Source organism: Bufo gargarizans, chromosome 1, assembly GCF_014858855.1.
Source record: "Bufo gargarizans isolate SCDJY-AF-19 chromosome 1, ASM1485885v1, whole genome shotgun sequence".
Classification (NCBI taxonomy): Eukaryota; Metazoa; Chordata; class Amphibia; order Anura; family Bufonidae; genus Bufo; species Bufo gargarizans.
In genome coordinates, this window is record NC_058080.1 from 466,791,436 (window position 1) to 466,815,093 (window position 23,658).

The following is a 23,658-nucleotide window of genomic DNA, read 5'->3' on the forward strand; positions in this document are numbered from 1 at the left end:
AAGACCACCCCTCTGTCTTCTGTTTATACTAAAAGGAAGACGGACAAGCCCTAGCAATGTTCTTTTAAGGGAGCAGTGGAAACGGACAAAAGCCATTAATGAAAGCTGTTATTATAAGGTAATTACAGATCTTTTGACAATCATTGACAGGTATACATGCCTAGCTCTAATAAACTGGCAAATAAAAAAAAATATGACAGTTACCCTTTAAGGATAATATATTTTATGCATTTAAAGAGGACCTTTCATCTGGCAAAAAATTCAGAACTAAGTATCATGATATGTACAGCGGCACCCAGGGATCTCACTGCACTTACTATTATCCCTGGGCGCCGCTTCGTTCTCCCGGTATCTTCGGGGACTTGGTTATACTGGGCGGAGACTTCAGGGAGTTGACTATACTGGGCGGAGACTGCTACTGGGCGGAGACTGCCCTTGTTCTCCTGGGCGTCTCCTTCTCCCAGGCTGTAGCGCTGGCCAATCGCAGCGCAGAGCTCACAGCCAGGGAGGTTTATTTCTCCTAGGCTGTGAGCTCTGCGCTGCCATTGGCCAGCACTACAGCCTGGGAGTAGAAGAAGCCCAGGAGAACAAGGGCCCAGTATAACCAAGTCTCTGAAGATACCGGAGGACATATCGGGAGAACGGAGCGGCGCCCAGGGATAATAGTAAGTGCAGTGAGATCCCTGGGCGCCGCTGTATATGTCAGAATACTTAGTTCAGAATTTTTTGCCAGATGAAAGGTCCTGTTTAAAATTTGTTTTACTTGATAAATCAGTTTGTTGTTTTTGATACATGTCATTTTTACACAATTAAAGTATCAACGCTGACGTTCTTACTGTTATCATCTTTGCTTCTCAACAACACCACTGCCACCATAATCACACCCTTACTACTCAATTTTTTTGTGATTACATTTCAACACCTCGAAACATACCCGCCACTCTCATTGCACCTCTGTTTTCCTTCCTCCTGACTATTTTCTTACTGCAGTCCTCACACATATTGTAAAACCGAGCTATAGGCCAGACCGTGTAATATTAGCTGTCATTTGGTACAATCTAGTACAATATAGCTTATATAATCCAAGGGGTTCAGGAGATCGACCTGTAACGAAGAATAGATGACTACTTACCTGACCTCCTCTGCCGCTGCTCCGTTTTTTCTGGATGAATGATATTACGTCAACAAGGCATGACCACTGCAGCCAATCATTGGCCTCAGAGTTCAGTGATTGCCTGCTTTGATCACCTGACTGGTGTGTACTTTTGGACGATGTAAAATGTAGGTTCACTTTCAGACATCATTCTGCAGTTAATAAATAGAATCCAAATGTGTGAAGTTGAGTAACTTTATAAATATATTTGGGAAGATTTATCAAAACTGGTGCCAATGAAGATTGGCTTAGTTGTGCACAGCAACCAATCAGATTGATTTTTTTATTTTGCAAAGGAGTTCTGAAAAATAAAGGGTGGAATGTGATTGGTTGTTATGGGCAACTAAGTCAGTTTTCCTTAGTATCAGTTTTTTAAAATCTCCCTCATTGTATTGTGGGTCTTATACTTATTTTAAGCTACAGGTTGTAATATAGTCCAGAGCTTTATACCAGGCAATTTACAGTAATCTGATTTAGGAAAAACTAAAGGCGCATTTACACATGCCAAAGAGCAGCCAACAGTCGGCTGCTCATTCAGTGGAGGAGAAAGCTGCATTAACAATCACGTCTACAGTATGAGGACGAGGGTATGCTATCGTGATCACACGTCCTTATACGGCTGCATTGTTTCTGGGCAGCAGAACGCTGTTTAGACAGTACAATCTGCTGCTCAGAAATGATAATTTATGTGCCTGTATGAACGACAGGATCACCTGATGTACAAGCATTTCACTCGTTTATCGGGTGATTGGCGGCACCTTTAGACGGGCAGATTGTCAGGAATAAGCCTTCACAGGAACGTTCGTTCAAGATAATCTGCATGTGTATATCCACCTTAACTCTTCCACTGTTAAACTGTTATAGATTAGCCTGATGGCAACCAGAAAAACATTGATCCATATTTACTATTAGTTAGTCAGGGTAGACATGTAGACAAAGATGGGGTCATTTATCAAACTGGTGGAAAGCAGAACTGGCTTAGATGCCCATAGCAACCAATTAGATTCCACCTTCCATTTTCCAAAGGAGCTATCCAAAATGAAAGGTGGAATCTAATTGGCTGCTATGGGCAACTAAGCCAGTTCTACTTTACACCAGTTTGATAAATGACCCCAGAATCTCTGAATGTGCCCGAATTATCACAGTAGCCCAGGGTGAATAAAAAAAATCTGTTGTGTCTTTAGACTGCCTGTCTACAAAGTTGTCTTACCTTTGTTGAGATTTTTACACCATAAATTTTGGCACAAAAAAAGTTTTTTCTTGGGCCTTGTCACCCTTCCCCGCTAAGCCACACTCCTTTGTGCCATATTTTTTGCCAAAATTTTGTCCCAACACAGTAAGCGTGCATTCAAACACAACAGATTTTGTTGCAGAAAATTTCTGCAGCTTCAAATCAGTTACCTCTGAATGGGGCTTGCAGAAACCCCATTGAGATGATCGGAACTAATTTTCAGTCACAGACATTTCTGCAACAAAATCTGCCACGTGTCAAGGCACAAGTATAAATTTAGCCCAGTAGATGCAGCTACATAGGGTTTATAACAAGCTGGAACACAGGCCTAGTAATACATAACTTATACAAGGTATTTATAAAATTACAAAATTTTATGACTATGAAAAATGCATCTTGTTTTCTCACAAAGATGTCATTTTAAAGCAACTAGGGAGTCTGTGTTTCAGGAAACTGTATCTTTCCCGGAGTTGAGTTTTATTCAAGGGGGCCAGTTGCTGTAATAGAGTGAGAAGGACCCCAAGTCTATACATCAAGACAGTTTAGAGTCTCAGCTGATAAAATGGGCTTTATTGCGCACCCTCTGGGCAACAGTACATCAAGGAATGTGACTCAATGATTAACCCCCTTCTAGCTGTTTTCACCAGCCTGTGGCAATAAAGGGCCCTTGGGCTGTCTCTTGCGGTGCCTCCTTACAGATACATGTGCTTATTTCCATGTTCAGGCACAGATTACTATGCTAGTTCAGTGTTCTAAATGTTCGAAGGAGGTCATTGGAATTAAAGCAAAATAAATATAAAATATAAAATAATAAAAAAAATCATGCAATACATATTTCTGGGCAAAACCTTTGTGTGATTATACAATAAAACCAAACGCAATAAGCTCAATTCTAATAGAATATTGTGTAGCAGAACTTCCTGTAAGTACTCAAACAGTGGTCAACAAGAAAGAAAGTCCACAACAACCCATGCAGAACGTACAATTGGAGGGTTCATGAACAGAAATATATATGAAGCCGTGAATGGAAAATAAATGTAGTGGCAAAGTTCCCCCACTTTCTAACGACCAGTATATGGTTCGCCACATGCCACTGAAAGACTGAATGCATTACTTAAAGGGAACCTGTCATCGGGATTTGGGGTATAGAGCTGAGGACATGGGCTGCTAGATGACTGCTAGCACATCCGCAATATCCAGTCCCCATAGCTCTGTGTGCTTTTATTGTGGAAAAAAAACGATTTGATACATATACAAATTAACCGGAGATGAGTCAGAGCTTGAAAATATGACTCTTCTCTGGTCCCACAAGTAAGATATGACTCTTTTATGTTCATTTGCATATGTATCAAGTCATTTTTTTTCCACAATAAAAGCACACAGAGCTATGGGGACTGGGTATTGCGGATCTGCTAGCGGCCATCTAGCAACCCATGTCCTCAGCTCTATACACAAAATCCAGGTGGCAGGTTCCCTTTAAATGTTAAATTTACATTGAAATGATTGTCCTCCGTGTTATTATAGCAGGGAATTATAGAAGCTCTTTTGGCCTATGGTTCGGCTTCAGTATAGTAAATCCATTGAGTATTCCATTTTACACTTTGCATCTGTCAGTCCATGATAACTGGTAGCCTACCTTAAAATAGCCAAGAAGTTTAGCTTACAGTAAAAGTGCAGGACATGATGATTTATGAAGTATTGTTTCCCCGCTTATGTCACAGCAAAGATGTGGCCCCGGAGAGTTAACCGAGCCAACTCTTACTAAACACAATGTCCCCTTGCTGAAATACAATCTGCAATAACTCTCTTTGTCTCGCCCTTTCATCATTGAGGCAATGGTCTTATTTTTCCTAATTGTCAGCAGTGAGTAAAAGCAGGGTTATTTTTAAAGCAAAGTCTGCCAAGATTGATATTAATCTGTAGATGTAATGTCTTTTATGTTAAGGAATGTCAGACTGTATTCTCGCTGCATTCTGCTAAACACATCAAATTATATGGTTTGGTTAGTGAAATGTTTTGTCAGCAGGCTATTGCTATTCCACAGTCTGAGTTCTAATTATGCCCGATATTCAGCGTGCGGGTAAAGGGCATGTTCTGCCCACTGCAAAAAACTGCAGTATGGCTTCTTTAGACATAAAATGGATTAACATTTCTATTACATTGCTATAGCAAGACTTCTAACATACTATTCATAGTACAGTGATGTTCATTCTGCAGGGGAAAAAATATCCTGATCACTTTCATCCTAGTATTTGTTAGAGAGGACCCGTCACCACAAATTGCAATGCAGTCCGGAAGCACCATGTTATAGAGCAGGAGAAGCTGAGCAGATTGATATCTATTTTTTTTTGGGGGGGGGGGGGGGGGGGGGAATTCTGTAAAACCTGTAATTTATACATTTATATCTTTGTTTATTCGCCTCCTGTGAATACCTATCGGAACATGGAGTAGAGGTTATCAGTGACTGATAGCATTGTGTGTATACAGAGATAGCTGTCAGTCACTGATAACACCTCCTCCCTGTACCAATAGTTCTTCACAGGAAGTGGAAAAAACAAAGATATAATTGTATAAATTACAGGTTTTACTGACTTATTTCCTCAAAAAATATATCAATCTGCTCAGCTTCTCCTGATCTATAACATGGTGCTTTCAAATTGCACTGCCTATTGTGGTGATAGGTCCCCTTTAAAGGAGTTATCCAGGAATTTGATATTGATGACTTATCATCAGGATAGGTCAGCAAAACCACATCGGCAGGGATGCCAATGAGCTCTGTGGTGTCTTCACGGTGTACATTGTATAGCGGCTTGGCTGTGCAAGGTATAGCAGCTTAGCCTTATTCGCTTGAATGGGGCGGAGCTGCGCCTAGGCCATGTGACCGATGCATGATGACATCACATAGCCTAGAAAGAGGCCTAAGCAGCCTCTTTGAACAGCAGATCGGCAGGAGTCCCATGAACCAGACCCCCACCGATCTGATATTGATGATCTATCCTGAGGATATTCCTAGATAACACCTTTAAGTTACTTTAATGGTGTATGAGTAATGGTAATACTGTAGTAATGGTAATAACTGTGTCACTGTGAAATAAACCGCTCAGGGTAGAATATGTCAGCCATTTCCAATGTTTACTGACAAAGTGGTTCCCGTTCAGAAACTAGATTTTTATAGAAATATATATTCTTTCAAAATGACTCGTATCAAGCAGTTTCTAAATTAGCAGCATATTTCCTGACAGCTTTGAAAGTAAATGTGGTGCTTCAGATAAGCATGTCAGCTTTCTACCTGCCTAGCAAAGAAAATGCAGATTATGCGTTTGGTAATCCATTTGTTGACTACGGTAGGTTTGGCAAAAGGTTTTAAAGGTATATCACTATTATTACCAGTATTGTACCAGTGTACCTAAATAAGACACCGCGCAGAGAGACTTGTTCTAAGGGCATACATCTATCAATAATATGGTATACGTTCCATAGCTCTACAATTATTGTGCTCTTTATTCATTTTTTAAAACACAGGGGGGAGATTTATCAAAACTGGTGCTAACCAATCAGTAACCAATCAGATTCCACTTTTCATTTTTCACAGCTCCTTTGGAAAATTAAAGGATCAATCTGATTAGTTGCTATGGGCAACTCTTCCAGTTTTCCTTTCTATCAGTTTCGAGGAATCTCCCCTGTGGTATCTATAGCATCTGGTAGAAAGAAGACAGACGTGTACCAAGGTTTTGTGACACACGTCTTGTGTCCAGGGGTTTACTGCTTTAAACTGTACCTGTTGTCCACAAGTTTGATGTCCCAGTGGTACCTTACCTTCTAGTTTGCTTTTATCTTATTTTATATCCTTATCTGCTACTATCAACCAGTAGAGTCCGAGAAAAAACACAGCTGTTCCTTTTGCGTGTTCATTAAAGGAAACCTGTCAGATTGAACATAACGTCCAGTCTGTGGGGCCAGCAGGTTATAGAGCAGGAAGTGCAGACAATCCCTTTAAATACAGCTTATGCATCACTTTAACTCTCATGTTTTCTGTGTCTATGGTATCCCTTACTTACCTTAAGGGGTATTCCCATCACATACAATGGGGGAATATCGCTAGGATATGCCCCCATTGTCTGATAGGTGCGGGTCCCGCACCTAGAATGAGAACGGAGAGGGGAAATTAATGGAGGGCGCACTGCGCATGCGCAGCTGCCCTCCATTCTTTTCTATAGGGCTGCCAAAAATAGCCGAGCGCTGGCTTGGCTATTTCCTTCTGCCCCATAGAAATTAATGTGAGCAGGGGCCGCGCGTGCCCAGTGCGCTCCCATTCACTTGTATGGGAGCAGCGCTTGGTGGTGGACAAACCCCAGGAAACCCGGGGTCCTCCAGCCACAGCTATCTCCGCTCCGTTAATCCTTGTAGGTGCGGGTCCAATATCAGACAATGGGGGCATATCCTAGCAATATGCCCCCATTGTATGTGATGGGAATGCCCCTTTAATGTTTAGAGAAATGTTTTTAAGGTGGTAATGGTAACTCTGAGCAGTGGCCTGCATTGTCCATGTTATACAAGGCCATTATTTGACAGTATGGGTAACCCAGGTCAAGTATTTTTACTAGATGTGATTTTAGAATATAGGTGTATACTTTCTTCATTATTGTTCACAGTGTAGCACTTTAAAAAACAGAAGGGTAACTACAGACTGTGAAATAAGCAGTTTATTTGGCCTCATGCACACTACCGTTTTTTTTTTAAGGTCCGCAAAAACGGGGTCCGTAGGTCCGTGATCCGTGACCGTTTTTTCATCCGTGGGTCTTCCTTGATTTTTGGAGGATCCACGGACATGAAAAATGAAAAAAAAATCTAAGTCAAGTTTGCCATTGAAATGATAGGAAAAAACGGACACGGATCACGGACACGGATCACGGACGCGGATGACAATCTTGTGTGCATCCGTGATTTTCACGGACCCATTGACTTGAATGGGTCCGTGAACCGTTGGCCGTGAAAAAAATAGGACAGGTCATATTTTTTTCACGGCCAGGAAACACGGATCACGGACGCGGCTGCCAAACGGTGCAGCTTCCGCTTTTTCCACGGACCCATTGAAAGTCAATGGGTCCGCGAAAAAAAACGGAAAACGGCACAACGGCCACGGATGCACACAACGGTCGTGTGCATGAGGCCTTTGGCAATTTTTTATAACCTGACAAGGTCTATTTTTGTACGATACAGCATCAATTGGAATTTTAGGACTTGTCACTTTTAATCAAAAGTATACTGCCTCTCTATAGGTACTATATGCATTTGCAAGGGGAATAAATATATCTTTATCTGCAAGAGTCACCTTCATGTTTCTACTGTGAAAACTGCATGTGTAATGGGGGAAAATGACATATTCTTACAACTGCTGATTTCATGGGGCTGACTAATGTGTGTGAAATGTTCGGCCACCATTCATTTGGCATATGTTGGAGGAAAAAAGGATAGGGCATGTTGAATTCCAACATGCCTGATTAATTTTTCTCAAGGAAGATAAGCAGCCGTTAGAGTCTGGTGGTAGATTTTTCCCCTTTCCCGATTTGAAGACTCGTGCATGATCAGATATGTGTATAGGAGAGTTCGGCTGGCAGCTGTTTAAGGTGTATGGCCAGCTTAAAGGTACTCTGTCATTAGATAACCTTAATATAACTCCATCTGCCATGGAGATATGCGCTGGTCACCATATTTTAACCACCTCCCGACCGCTGTACGCGTATATGCGTCCGGGAGGTGGTTGCTTTACTCCTCCTGGACGCATATACGCGTCTTCTCGCGAGACGCGAGATTTCCTGTGAACGCGTGCGCTCACAGGAACAGAAGGTAAGCAAGTGGATCTCCAGCCTGCCAGCGGCGATCGCTCGCTGGCAGGCTGGAGATCCGAATTTTTTAACCCCTAACAGGTATATTAGACGCTGTTTTCATAACAGCGTCTAATATACCTCCTACCTGGTCCTCTGGTGGTCCCTTTTGTTAGGATCGACCACCAGAGGACTCAGGTAGGTCAGTACAGTCCCACCAAACACCACACTACACCCCCCCCCCCCCCCGTCACTTATTAACCCCTTATAGACCCATGATCACCCATGATCACCCCATATAAACTCCCTGATCACCCCCCTGTCATTGATCACCGCCCTGTCATTGATCACCCCCCTGTCAGGCTCCATTCAGACGTCCGTATGATTTTTACGGATCCACGGATACATGGATCGGATCCGCAAAAAGCATACGGACGTCTGAATGGAGCCTTACAGGGGGGTGATCAATGACAGGCGGGTGATCACCCATATACACTCCCTGATCACCCCCTGTCATTGATCACCCCCCTGTCATTGATCACCCCCCTGTAAGGCTCCATTCAGACGTCCGCATGATTTTTACGGATCCGATCCATGTATCCATGGATCCGTAAAAATCATGCGGACGTCTGAATGGAGCCTTACAGGGGGGGTGATCAGTGACAGGGGGGTGATCACCCTGATTACCCTGATCACCCCCTGTCATTGATAACCCCCCTGTAAGGCTCCATTCAGACGTCCGCATGCGTTCTGTGGATCCGATCCATGTATCCATGGATCCGTAAAAATCATGCGGACGTCTGAATGGAGCCTTACAGGGGGGGTGATCAGTGACAGGGGGGTGATCACCCTGATTACCCTGATCACCCCCTGTCATTGATAACCCCCCTGTAAGGCTCCATTCAGACGTCCGCATGCGTTCTGTGGATCCGATCCATGTATCCATGGATCCGTAAAAAATCATGCGGATGTCTGAATGGAGCCTTACAGGGGGGGTGATCAGTGACAGGGGGGTGATCACCCTGATTACCCTGATCACCCCCTGTCATTGATAACCCCCCTGTAAGGCTCCATTCAGACGTCCGCATGCGTTCTGTGGATCCGATCCATGTATCCATGGATCCGTAAAAATCATGCGGACGTCTGAATGGAGCCTTACAGGGGGGGTGATCAGTGACAGGGGGGTGATTACCCTGATCACCCCCTGTCATTGATAACCCCCCTGTAAGGCTCCATTCAGACGTCCGCATGCGTTTTGTGGATCCGATCCATGTATCCATGGATCCGTAAAAAATCATGCGGATGTCTGAATGGAGCCTTACAGGGGGGGTGATCAGTGACAGGGGGGTGATCACCCTGATCACCCCCTGTCATTGATAACCCCCCTGTAAGGCTCCATTCAGACGTCCGCATGCGTTCTGTGGATCCGATCCATGTATCCATGGATCCGTAAAAAATCATGCGGATGTCTGAATGGAGCCTTACAGGGGGGGTGATCAGTGACAGGGGGGTGATCACCCTGATTACCCTGATCACCCCCTGTCATTGATAACCCCCCTGTAAAGCTCCATTCAGACGTCCGCATGCGTTCTGTGGATCCGATCCATGTATCCTTGGATCCGTAAAAAATCATGCGGATGTCTGAATGGAGCCTGACAGGGGGGTGATCAGGGAGTCTATATGGGTGATCACCCCTCTGTCATTGATCACCCCCCCCTGGTAAGGCTCCATTCAGACATTTTTTTTGGCACAAGTTAGCGGAAATTTTTTGTTTGTTTTTGTTTTTGTTTTTTCTTACAAAGTCTCATATTCTACTAACTTGTGTCAAAAAATAAAATCTCACATGGACGCACCATACCCCTCACGGAATCCAAATGCGTAAACATTTTTAGACATTTATATTCCAGACTTCTTCTCACGCTTTAGGGCCCCTAAAAAGCCAGGGCAGTATAAATACCCCACATGTGACCCCATTTCGGAAAGAAGACACCCCAAGGTATTCCGTGAGGGGCATATTGAGTCCATGAAAGATTGAAATTTTTGTCCTAAGTTAGCGGAAAGTGAGACTTTGTGAGAAAAAAAAAAAAAAAAATCAATATCTGCTAACTTATGCAAAAAAATAAAAATTCTAGGAACTCGCCAGGCCCCTCATTGAATACCTTGGGGTGTCTTCTTTCCAAAGTGGGGTCACATGTGGGGTATTTATACTGCCCTGGCTTTTTAGGGGCCCGAAAGTGTGAGAAGAAGTCTGGGATCCAAATGTCTAAAAATGCCCTCCTAAAAGGAATTTGGGCCCCTTTGCGCATCTAGGCTGCAAAAAAGTGTCACACATGTGGTATCGCCGTACTCAGGAGAAGTTGGGGAATGTGTTTTGGGGTGTCATTTTACATATACCCATGCTGGGTGAGAAAAATATCTTGGTCAAATGCCAACTTTGTATAAAAAAATGGGAAAAGTTGTCTTTTGCCAAGATATTTCTCTCACCCAGCATGGGTATATGTAAAATGACCCCCCAAAACACATTGCCCAACTTCTCCTGAGTACGGCGATACCACATGTGTGACACTTTTTTGCAGCCAAGGTGGGCAAAGGGGCACCTTTCGGATTTCGCAGGCCATTTTTTACACATTTTGATTGCAAGGTACTTCTTACACATTTGGGCCCCTAAATTGCCAGGGCAGTATAACTACGCCACAAGTGACCCCATTTTGGAAAGAAGACACCCCAAGGTATTCCGTGGGGGGCACGGCGAGTTCCTAGAATTTTTTATTTTTTGTCACAATTTAGCGGAAAATGATGATTTTTCTTTTTTTTTCTTTTTTCCTTACAAAGTCTCATATTCCACTAACTTGCGACAAAAAATAAAAAATTCTAGGAACTCGCCATGCCCCTCACGGAATACCTTGGGGTGTCTTCTTTCCAAAATGGGGTCACTTGTGGGGTAGTTATACTGCCCTGGCAATTTAGGGGCCCAAATGTGTGAGAAGAACTTTGCAATCAAAATGTGTAAAAAATGCCCTGCAAAATCCGAAAGGTGCACTTTGGAATATGTGCCCCTTTGCCCACCTTGGCAGCAAAAAAGTGTGACACATCTGGTATCGCCGTACTCAGGAGAAGTTGGGCAATGTGTTTTGGGGTGTCATTTTACATATACCCATGCTGGGTGAGAAAAATATCTTGGTCAAATGCCAACTTTGTATAAAAAAATGGGAAAAGTTGTCTTTTGCCAAGATATTTCTCTCACCCAGCATGGGTATATGTAAAATGACACCCCAAATCACATTCCCCAACTTCTCCTGAGTACGGCGATACCAGATGTGTGACACTTTTTTGATGCCAAGGTGGGCAAAGGGGCGCATATTCCAAAGTGCACCTTTCGGATTTCACCGGTCATTTTTTACAGATTTTGATTGCAAAGTACTTCTCACACATATGGGCCCCTAAATTGCCAGGGCAGTATAACTACGCCACAAGTGACCCCATTTTGGAAAGAAGACACCCCAAGGTATTCCGTGAGGGGCATGGCGAGTTCCTAGAATTTTTTATTTTTTGTCGCAAGTTAGTGGAATATGAGACTTTGTAAGGAAAAAAGAGAAAACAAAAAAAATCATCATTTTCCGCTAACTTGTGACAAAAAATAAAAAATTCTAGGAACTCGCCATGCCCCTCACGGAATACCTTGGGGTGTCTTCTTTCCAAAATGGGGTCACTTGTGGCGTAGTTATACTGCCCTGGCAATTTAGGGGCCCAAATGTGTGAGAAGTACCTTGCAATCAAAATGTGTAAAAAATGGCCTGCAAAATCCGAAAGGTGCACTTTGGAATATGTGCCCCTTTGCCCACCTTGGCTGCAAAAAAGTGTGACACATCTGGTATCGCCGTACTCAGGAGAAGTTGGGGAATGTGTTTTGGGGTGTCATTTTACATATACCCATGCTGGATGAGAGAAATATCTTGGCAAAAGACAACTTTTCCCATTTTTTTATACAAAGTTGGCATTTGACCAAGATATTTTTCTCACCCAGCATGGGTATATGTAAAATGACACCCCAAAACACATTGCCCAACTTCTCCTGAGTACAGCGATACCAGATGTGTCACACTTTTTTGCTGCCAAGGTGGGCAAAGGGGCGCATATTCCAAAGTGCACCTTTTGGATTTCACCGGTCATTTTTTACACATTTTGATTGCAAAGTTCTTCTCACACATTTGGGCCCCTAAATTGCCAGGGCAGTATAACTACCCCACAAGTGACCCCATTTTGGAAAGAAGACACCCCAAGGTATTCTGTGAGGGGCATGGTGAGTTCCTAGAATTTTTTATTTTTTGTCGCAAGTTAGTGGAATATGAGACTTTGTAAGAAAAAATAAAAAAAATAAAATCATCATCATTTTCCGCTAACTTGTGACAAAAAATAAAAAGTTCTATGAACTCACTATGCCCATCAGCGAATACCTTAGGGTGTCTACTTTCCGAAATGGGGTCATTTGTGGGGTTTTTCTACTGTCTGGGCATTGTAGAACCTCAGGAAACATGACAGGTGCTCAGAAAGTCAGAGCTGTTTCAAAAAGCGGAAATTCACATTTTTGTACCATAGTTTGTAAATGCTATAACTTTTACCCAAACCATTTTTTTTTTTGCCCAAACATTTTTTTTTTATCAAAGACATGTAGAACAATAAATTTGGCGAAAAATTTATATATGGATGTCGTTTTTTTTGCAAAATTTTACAGCTGAAAGTGAAAAATGTCATTTTTTTGCAAAAAAATCGTTACATTTTGATTAATAACAAAAAAAGTAAAAATGCCAGCAGCAATGAAATACCACCAAATGAAAGCTCCATTAGTGAGAAGAAAAGGAGGTAAAATTCATTTGGGTGGTAAGTTGCATGACCGAGCGATAAACGGTGAAAGTAGTGTAGTGCCGAAGTGTAAAAAGTGCTCTGGTCATGAAGGGGGTTTCACCTAGCGGGGCTGAAGTGGTTAATGGCCCCATCTCCATCTATCTTTTATGGCAGATCAATTTTTATCAAGGTATCTGATGACCGATTCCCTGTAAGGCTTCTTTCACACGAGCATGGCGTGTGAGGGCCCGATAAGATGCGGGTGCGTTACGGTAAAATGCGCAATTTTTCTGCGCAAGTGCAAAGCGTTTTAATGCTTTCACGCGTGTGAGAAAAATTATCATGTTTGGTACCCAGACCCAAACCCGGACTTCATCACTGAAGTTCAGGTTTGGGTTAGGTGTTGTGTAGATTTTATTTTCCCTTATAACATGGTTATAAGGAAAATAATAGCATTCTTAATACAGAATGCAAAGTAAATTAGGGATGGAGGGGTTAAAAAAAAAATATGTTAACTTACCTGCTCCATAGCTGCCGGTCTCTGTTCTATCTTCAGGACCTGGCAAAAGACCTGTGGTGACGTCACTGTGCTCATCACCTGGTCCAATCACATGGTTCATCAGCATGGTGAGGGACCATGTGATTGGACCATGTGATGTAACGTCACCACAGGTCCTTAGCCGGCAGCTCAACATTACAGAAGAAGACCGAGATCCTCAACTACGTGATCAAGTGGACTCGGTGAGTAAATCTTTTTTATTTTTAACCCCTCCATCACTATTTTACTTTGCATTGTGTATTCAGAATGCTATTATTTTCCCTTATAACCATGTTATAAGGGAAAATAATACAGATTGAGTCCCCAGCCTGATCGTCACTTAGCAACCATGCGTGAAAATCGCACCGCATCCGCACTTGCTTGCGGATGCTTGCGATTTTCACGCGGCCCCATTCATATCTATGGTGCCTGCGTTGCGTGAAAAACGCATAATATAGAGCATGCTGTGATTTTCACGCAACGCAAGTGATGCGTGAAAATCACAGCTCATGTGCACAGCCCCATAGAAATGAATAGGTCCGGATTCAGTGCGGGTGCAATGCGCTCACATCACGCATTGCACCCGCACGGAATACTCGCCGTGTGAAAGGGGTCTAAAGGCCATGTACACCTTTGGGGGATTTTTTTATTTTATTATTGCATTGTATTCATTTTCAGCTAAAAAGAATTTTTTCAATTGGTCTGTATTCAAAATAGCTATACATAGCTGATATGCTCTAGTTGCAGCCACTGGATTTTCTTTCTTTTCCATCAGTTGAGGAGCTGACAGGCTCCTTATCTCTGCTCTGTATTTATGACCTCTTAGTAGTTTAGCGATAAGGTTTATTAGATGACCGCAGAAAGTGAAAGTACTAGTCACACAGAAACCCTTTGTGACAGAACGGCTCAATGTTTTTTAAAAAAAGGTCAATTGAAAATATGATTTTTAGCCCAAAATAAGTAAAATGCAATCATAAACAGAAAATTGCCTCCGAAGGTGTACACAGCCTTTAACTCTTGCATATAGATAAGGCAGCACACAATGCAGCTTCTCGTTGGCAGTTTCGTAATATACCGATAATGTTATCGTTAGATTCTCTTCCATTAACTGCAGGACCGCCTGAAAGATCTTCTTCAGAATTAGAAGTCTTGTTATCTTTCCTTCCTAACAAACTGATTGCTGACTACTAAATCATAAGGGCAGTTTGAATTCTTATATGGAAAATACCACACCAATGGCTCTGTTATTTTTATGCTATAATTTACCCAGGTAGCAACTGCAAAGCCAACATGACCGTATATAAACAGGTTACCAACATGTTTCCTTCTGTGCTTCTTCTAGCAGATTTATTTTAGAAATGTCAAAAAAAAAATGTAAATCAAACATGGAGCGGAGTGTTTTTTTTATTCATGTCACTGAGCCGCTTTTATGTTGTTGTCAGTTGGACAGGAAAATTCTTTTAATTTATGACACTGTGATTAAGATTGTTTAACAGAAACAAAGAGAAGCAGAAATCTCCCTGGCCGCTCATTTCTTTAATGTTGCTGGAAAGCTGAGGTAATAAATTATATATCTGGATTGGACTTGTTCCATCCATACAAATCCTGCTTCATTGTGCCCTTGAAATTGGACATGCCGGAGCTTTCTCAGCTGTGCATCTGATATTCATCTCAATCTTTGTCACAGCGGAGAAATAGACTGTATTTCTGAATAGCCTGTGTATGTAAAAGTCAGTGGATATTGAAAATGAGTTTCTATGTATAGGATAAATTGTGTCATGCATTCCATGTCTGTGTATCGTTACAAGTTCATTACCAGTGTCCACCATGGGAAAAACAATTATTATTCACCACAGTACTTTAGAAATGGAAGAGTTTTATCCAGGGACAAAAACTGCAAAAATTACAAGCTTGATTAGAGGGGTGCAACATCTATTGTTTGCCACTTACAATGCTGTTCTAACACCTCTCCTGAGGCAGTTTAATCACACCTTATAGCTTCAGTCATGTAAATTCCAATCAGCATTTTACCTCCATAAGGTCCTTGACCTTGTGTTGGATATGCAGATGCAATCAATTATGCTGACTTAAGCATTAGTCAAGTCAGATTTCTTGTCCAAGTCATTCTAATTGAGAAAGCCAGTCAGATGACTAATAACGTCTTCAATAGAAAATACAAGTTCAGTTGCTCTGACTTATTAATACTGATATACCATGACCTGGGTGAATGAGAACCTTCACAGAAATACAGCATACGGTTACATTTTCCAAGAACATTTATTTTTTTCTCTGTTATAATGACAAACATTTTCTAAAATGACTAATGTCCATATATACTGTATGCAATTTAGTAAGAACCTGCAAGTCCAAGGTATTGTTCATTCTACAATGTCAAACTGTCCCTCTAGTGCCACTTATTGGATTGCTATCTTATAAGTCAATGTCTGGCTCTTTAAACATGCCTTAGATCATGTTTTGGGATATAAGCCAAAATCTCCTGCCACAAGAAAGACAGTTGTTTGAAGGTCGTTGCTCCTCATCAGTGCAATGCAGGGTTCTGGGTGGTTTGTTGAGAGCAGTGATCGCCAGTTTGCATTGTTCGCCCGCGAACATATGCGGGATGCCATCTTTTTTCACAAGTCCGGCGAGGCACAGGGTAAGCCCTTACCTGTGCCTGTGTGCGAGCCGGTCTGAAAACAAGTGCGGTCAGCGGGAGCAGGCAGTTCCAAGAACAGCCACCGTGGGCCTTCATCGGGCTGTCCTCGGAACTGCCTGCTCCCGCTGAACGCATTTGTTTTCAGACCGGCTCGCATACAGGCACAGGGTGAGGGCTTACCTGTGCCTCGCTGTACTTGTGAAAAAAGATGGCAGCCCGCATATGTTCGCGGGCGAACAATACGAACTGGCCATCACTGGTTGAGAGGCCTCTGTCGGTCTTTTAAAGTTTCTCTTTGTGGATACTGCTAAGTTGGTATAGGGAGTCTTATAGGCCAGAGAATGCTCCTTGGGAAAAGGGAATGATGGGTGTCTTTTTCTTATGGAAAAGATTCTGGTTTTGGTTTATATCCCAAGTCATGATCCAAAGCCTGTTTAATGGACAGGACATTGACTTATAGGGTACCTATCCAATAGGTGGCACTGGAGAGCCAGATTTTATCCTCCTGGATGAGAGCTTATTTACATTCAGCTAAAGAGTTGGACGGCACTCCTCTTCAGTAAAGGTGGTGCTCAGTGGTAAATTTGGTGATCATGAAATTAAAAAGTACACAGCACTCGGATTTCAAGTGTATAGATTGCTTATTTATTTTAATCCATCCAAATAAAGTTATAGCCACTGGCCAACGTTTCGGTCTATAGACAGACCTTGTTCACAGCCTTAGTCATAGTAGCACATGGTTAAAGTGGATGGCGCCATCCACTTTAACCATGTGCTACTATGACTAAGGCCGTGAACAAGGTCTGTCTATAGACCAAAACGTTGGCCTTATTTACATTCAGTCTTCAACGGCAACATTTGGGAATTGTAGACTGTAGCAAAGGAAATCTCTAGGTTGGATTTCTTATGATAGTCTTTACAGCTGACCAGTAGACAGACTTGAAAGCCGGCAGGGCAGTTAACAGTACCCTGGCTGATTTGTAGTTGGTCATAGCAGAAGGTTGACACTTTCTGCTTTCATTCACAGATGGGTAACACAAAGGAAAATAATGAACATTACTACTTAAACACCTTGGGGGTCATTTATTATACTGAAATACGCCTATATTACAATAGCCCGCTCATCCCAGGTCTAAAATTGTGGGCGTGAAGTTATGGAGAGGCCAGTGCTTCTTCATAAATTTGGCGGACCCATCGCCAGCTATGGGGCTTTATTAAGACCAGCATCTAAAACGCCCCCACTTGTCTTGAACCGTGCTTTGATCCACATTGTAAGTCCCTACATTTCATTCATGGCCAGTGCATCTATAAGTCTAGTTTGCTCCTTAAGCCTCATTCACACGTTAGTGTTTCGCGTTCTCCACGGACCGCACACGTCCCCATTAATTTGAATGTGTGCATTCACACATCAGTGTTTTAGCATGGTCCGTGGATCCGTGTTTTCAGCACGAATGCATGTCCTATCTTGGTTTGTGTTCCCAGGTCCCTCACGCCCATTATAGTCTATGGGTCCGTGAAAACCACGGATGCAACATGGATATTGTCCGTGTTGCATCCGTGTTTCACGGATCATTAAGAAGAGATGCTTTGAAAATAATTTTTCAGCTGTTCAGTGTCAGTGAAACAGCAAAAAACGGACACACGGACCCAACACGGATCCTTCACAGACAGCTTCACGGATGCACCACTGACCACCTGCTCACGGATTTGAGCATGGACACGGACGTGTGAATGAGACATACGGTCTGTAAGCGGGTCATATGTCTCGGAGCGGCATTGATCGTGCGCACGGGAGCGCACAGCATCATAGATTACAATGATGCTGTGGACGTCTGGCCGCCCGCGGGACTATTGTCCTGCACTCATATGATCTTATGAGTGCAGGACAATAGCCCAGCAGGCCACGCGATGTGCACAGCATCATTGTAATCTATGATGCTGTGCGCACGATCAATGCCGCTCCGGGACATATGGCCTGCTCATGGACCGTATATCTCGGAGGGCATAGGGTCGTCTGCAAGGGCCCTTAGAGGGTAGAGTCCTGACCAAGTTTTCACCTCCAGTAGAAGAGGAGATAATCCCAACTAAGACTGGGCCCCCTCTTGCCCTGGGTCCTATAGCAGTCGCATGGTCTGCCGCTATGGTAGTTACACCCTTGGTAGAACGTCTTTATGACATCTGTAAAACGATAAATATATTGTTTTGTTTGACACTACACTACATGCTTAAATGACATAAATAGCATTTTTATGTTCTAATATATTCTGTTATAATAATTTTGATGTAAAATGTATTTATAGAATCATAAATGAAATTCGTACATATTATAATACTACATGCCAACATAATTTTTTCCATTTAGCAGATTTTGTGGATATTATTTCCCTTGATACACAAATCTGTTGGAAGTCTTATCTGCTGTATTTTATGTGTGTGATATCATTCTAATCTGATGTTTATGCTGTTTACATATAGCAGAACAGATTTATGTATGATATATTTCTGCAATGTTACTCCCAGATAACTGCATGCTGAGTTCTTAAATGAAGTCAACTTAGACTTGTATCAGTTGTGGTCAAAAAGAGAACCTAGTGGAAATGTGTAGGCCCTGGAAAATTAGGGTACGGGCCGACGGAGGAAGTGGCTGCCTGCCGCTGAGCTATATCCTCATACAGCAACCAGTGGCCACGTGATTTTACTGCAGAGTTTATAGTCCTCCAAAATAGGAGTAGCTTCCTGGAGGGAGTTGTTAAGTAGGACCTTCCTTTATGACCTCCATATGTCCAGGGCATATGGAGAAAGGTTCCCTGGAATGGGATCAGTTTCCTTTGAATCAGATTGTGGGGACAGGGACCGTCTGTACACAGGGCTGTGGAATTTCTAAGCAGCAGGAAATAGATAAAACGACACAGTACATAGCGCTGTGACTACGTGTTGTAGCCTGGTAAATCCTTTCCTCAATCTGTCAATGTTTGCTTTGTGTGATGCATTTGACGGTGTTAAAAGAATCCTGAAACTTGGTAATAGCCCTGCGTACAGGAGACACTTCATTTACTACCACAAAGATCCCTTTTCTCTAAAGTAGTGAACTCATTTCCAGTTAACCTTTATTGCCTCATCGCACTGTGATATTTGCCTTCAGCAGAATTGCATGCTGTTCCCATAAGATAAAGCTGTTGTGTAATAGTTTTGTAACTGTTTGTCAGTTGTTTTTTTCACTACTTATAGAAATATGAAAGCAGAAAGTTATGTAATACCATGTAGTTCACACAGTGCATTTCAGATTTCTTCAGGTCGACAGTCATTTTAAAGGGATAGTGTTGGTAATGTAATAAAAATGTTAAACAATAAACTCAATAAATGTGGGGGATAGGGTACTTAATCTTTCTTGCCAATTATTGCACTTCTGGGATCTGAAGCTGTAAGTGCCTTCTAGACAGAAATTGTCATCTTTAAAGGGAATGCGCCATCAGAAAATGACCTATGGTTTAAATCACGTTTTTATGTTTAACATATTTTAAAATAATTTTTGATTGTTATTTTTTGTTTTTCATGTCTATATTTATATCTATATCTAGTTTTTACACTGGAAACTAAGAATGATAATAGGCGCCATTTCTTGGTCTGTACAGATCACTTTACTGCAGCTCCCTGCTTATCTATACACAGAGGTGATATTATTACAGGCAGGATTAGAATGACAGATAACACTGGATCCACCATTCACAATAGGTGATTGCCAAAGCTTATACATTCCTTCCTTGTACAATGACCTCTGCACAGGTCACAGAACATGCCTAGAAAACTCTTCATAGACGTCAATGAGGTCCTCTTGACCATTGTGTCTATGGACCATAGGGCTGCTGTAAAGAAATTCTCTTAATGCTTTCTAAATGCTGTTAAGAACAGCTCAGACAAGATGGCCATCCCTATAACCATATTCAGAAAAGAGAATAAAATAATCTGCAAGCAGAAAATATAAAGAGATTTCAAAAAAGGATATGTGTTGCTATCTGGTTTTAAGTGGCAGAAACCATTTTGGGTGACACATTTCCTTTAAAGGGAACCTCTCACTGTGATTTTGTGTATAGAGCTGAGGACATGGGTTGCTAGATGGCTGCTAGCACATCCGCAATACCCAGTCCCCATAGCTCTGTGTGCTTTTATTGTGTAAAAATAACCGATTTGATACATATGCAAACCTGAGATGAGTCCTGTCCCGAAATGAGTCCAGCGTGAAGGAGCCCAGCACCGCCCCGCATTCTCAGAATCTCCTCCTTGCTCCCCGACGTCAGAAAGCTACAGCGCCGTAATCTCGTGATGTGCGAGCTAGCGCATGCGCAGTGTTGTCATAGTGTTCCTTCCCTGTGCTGGCATCAGCCTCAGGGAACTACCTGTGCATGCGCATCGCGAGGTTAATTTGCATATGTATCAAATTTTTTTTTTTTTTTACACTATAAAACCACACCAAGCTATGGGGACTGGGTATTGCGGATTTGCTAGCGGCCATCTAGCAAACCATGTCCTCAGCTCTATACCCAAAATCCAGGTGACAGGTTCCCTTTATTGGGGAAAAGTGGGATCTATAAGTTTGGCTGGCCACTGACTTTTTTCTTCCCATGTGCAGCAGCAGACCTGTGACCAGTGTGTTCCAAAGGTACACAGTTCACCTGACAGCCTACATGCTAGGAATAAACTTTGGGATCTCAATATTATCTAATGTTTTATCTAACCCGATTTTTAACTGATTTACTTATATACCTGTATATATTTTTTAGCTTGAGTGTTTTTATTAAGTATAGTATTTTTATATATCACTGGGGCAGATGCTGTACTAATCCTGTCTAAGATGTAGACAGCATATACTTTGATGCATTTGGTGTATGGCTAGACTATTGTATGATTTTACACTGCTTATTGGTTGGCTTTAGAGATGAGCAAATTAATTTGTATAAATTGAATTTGTTCAAAAATTAGCCTCCCTAGCATCTAGGGCCGGAGGTGCTGCCGTCCAAGGGACTCGCCCCTCCCCTTGATTGACAGGACCATCTGACCCTGTCAATCTTGCACCTTCACCATTGCTCTGAGTAGTTGCTCAAGCACAGAGGACTCTGCTGCAGCTACCTGAGCAAGCCGGATGCTTACTGTGCATGTGCCGCTAGACTTCCGGGGGTACCCAGACATGAGTGGTGCATGCACATTTGGCATTTGCGCTACCCAGCTAGCAGCCGTAGAGCCTCTGCACTTGCATGGCTACTTAGAGCAACAGCACAGGTGCGAGATACACAGGGCCAGCCCCTCTAAACATGATTTGGTTCAAGTGAATGAAATCACTCCCCTCTAATTGGCTTACTTTGCACCAAAATATGCCACAATTTTTATGCATGTTGTCAAAGGAAAAACGAATGTCCGCACAGTTCTACCTGGTTGATGCCTGAAGAGATTCCTTAGAGCTTGATCCATACAAACTAAAGCAATCTGCCAGTACACAGGGATAAAACGAGACGTCAGGACTTTATAGTATTTTTATAATAAAGCCCATTTAGTTTGTGTTGACACCTCTTAAGCCACGCCCTTTCCCACTAAGCCACGCCCCTAGTTGAGAAGGCATAGTGGATTATTCTTTTTTGCTTCCTAAATATGTGTGCCAGAAATGTGTCCGATTTTGCCACCTCTAAGCGCAATACTAAATTTCAATCTTAATTCAGACTCCACCACTCCAAATGTCTACCTATAATATTCACAGTACATTTGGTAGATGAATGTATTCCGCCTCATTAATGCTTAGGTTTAACATTATTAACCACTGGAAGGTATTTGACATCTACAAGAGAAGCTTATGCCACCCAGCTGTCTACAAGGAAGTATTTCTCAGTAACACTGTGTGTTGCAACTCACTTTCTAATGAGGTCAAGGAGAATACTGAGGGAAAAGTCTAGGTACTTTCCACATTGCTGACTGTTTATTTGCACTTGTCAAAATCTTCGGTTGAGGACATAGGCCTCCCCTATTTTCTAGTCAGCTATAGCTGGTTGCACATGGCAGCATTTGGTAACATTCAGTTACACTATATTTAACCATGGACTGTGGCACTATGTTAGTTGGAGAATATTTTAAGGGTGGCAGTGGCATACTTCAAGCTATGTCAGCCGTCAGGGGGCAGACCCCTGTCCTGACTGTTATCATTACGTCATGCAGCATAAGCAGACATTATGGGGAAGACTTTTCCCTGCTGCTTGTGACCGGAGTTAAGACATGTGATATGCTGACCTGCAGGACGAGGCGATGTTGGTCGTTGATACCCCTGCATAGCTAAGGCCTCTTTCACACTTGCGGCAGAGTGATCCAGCAAGGGATCTGGCAAAACGTATGCCAACTGATGGCATTAGTAAGACTGATAGCTAGGGGGAGCTATCTATTTAATTGATGACTTAATCACCAGAAATTCAAATGTTTGTATAAGGAGGTGTGAATGGTGATTTTAATTTTTAAAACTTAACTTTTATTTAGATATTATATAGAATATAGTCCCTAAGTGTTCCTTTATGAAAAGAAAAAAAAGAGTGTATGATGACACCAGGGATATAGGAAGGTGCGCTGCTACGCCTTTGATATACACAAGAAAAAATGTACACAGCGACACTCTACAGGCAACCAATGGTCCTACCATGTAAGTAAGGATCCTCTTGTCACCTTGAATGTTCGATAGCTTGAATAAGCTGAAATGAAGAGCGGTTAAGCCTGGACGAGGGATATTGGTTAGTATATGGACCCTAGACAGCCCTAGTATAGCGGTGCTGGCTCAGCCCTAGCATCCTAACACGGAGCACCCGTTCTGATAAGAACGACCCCGTCCGGAACCTTGCCATTATTTGCTACTTGGCCCTATTGTGCCCTAGTGTAGCTAATCCCCAGGATCCTGATCCGTCTTACAAATGCATTGAAATGCCGGATCTGTCTTTCCGGTGTCATCCGGAAAAACGGATTCGGCATTTATTTTTTTCACATTTTTTTTTTCTGTCTGCCCATAGGCAGACCGGAAGGACGGATCCGGCATTCCAGTATTTTGAATGCCGGATCCGGCACTAATACATTCCTATGGAAAAGAAATGCCGGATCCGGCCGACTGGGGTGGGGGGGCCCTATGCGCCACCACTGCTTAATACTGGGGGGAGGGGGGGCGCACTGCGCCACCAATGCTTAATACTGGGGGGGCTTGGGGGGAGGCGCACTGCGCCACCAATGAAGCTTAATCTCTAATTTATTCATATACAGGAGGCGGAAGCTGGCTGCGCAGTATCACATAGCCGGCTCCCGACCTCTATGAGCAGTAGCTGCGATCCGCGGCACCTGAGGAGTTAACTACCGCAGATCGCAGCTACAGCTCATAGAGGTTTGAGAGCCGGCTATGTG

General features: G+C 42.7%; 1 protein-coding gene across 2 annotated transcripts in view; it reads left to right on the forward strand.

Moving 5' to 3' along the window:
* Positions 1 to 23,658, forward strand: part of AUH (AU RNA binding methylglutaconyl-CoA hydratase) — a 295,495-nt gene that overhangs the window by 250,070 nt on the left and 21,767 nt on the right. The window lies entirely within an intron of this gene.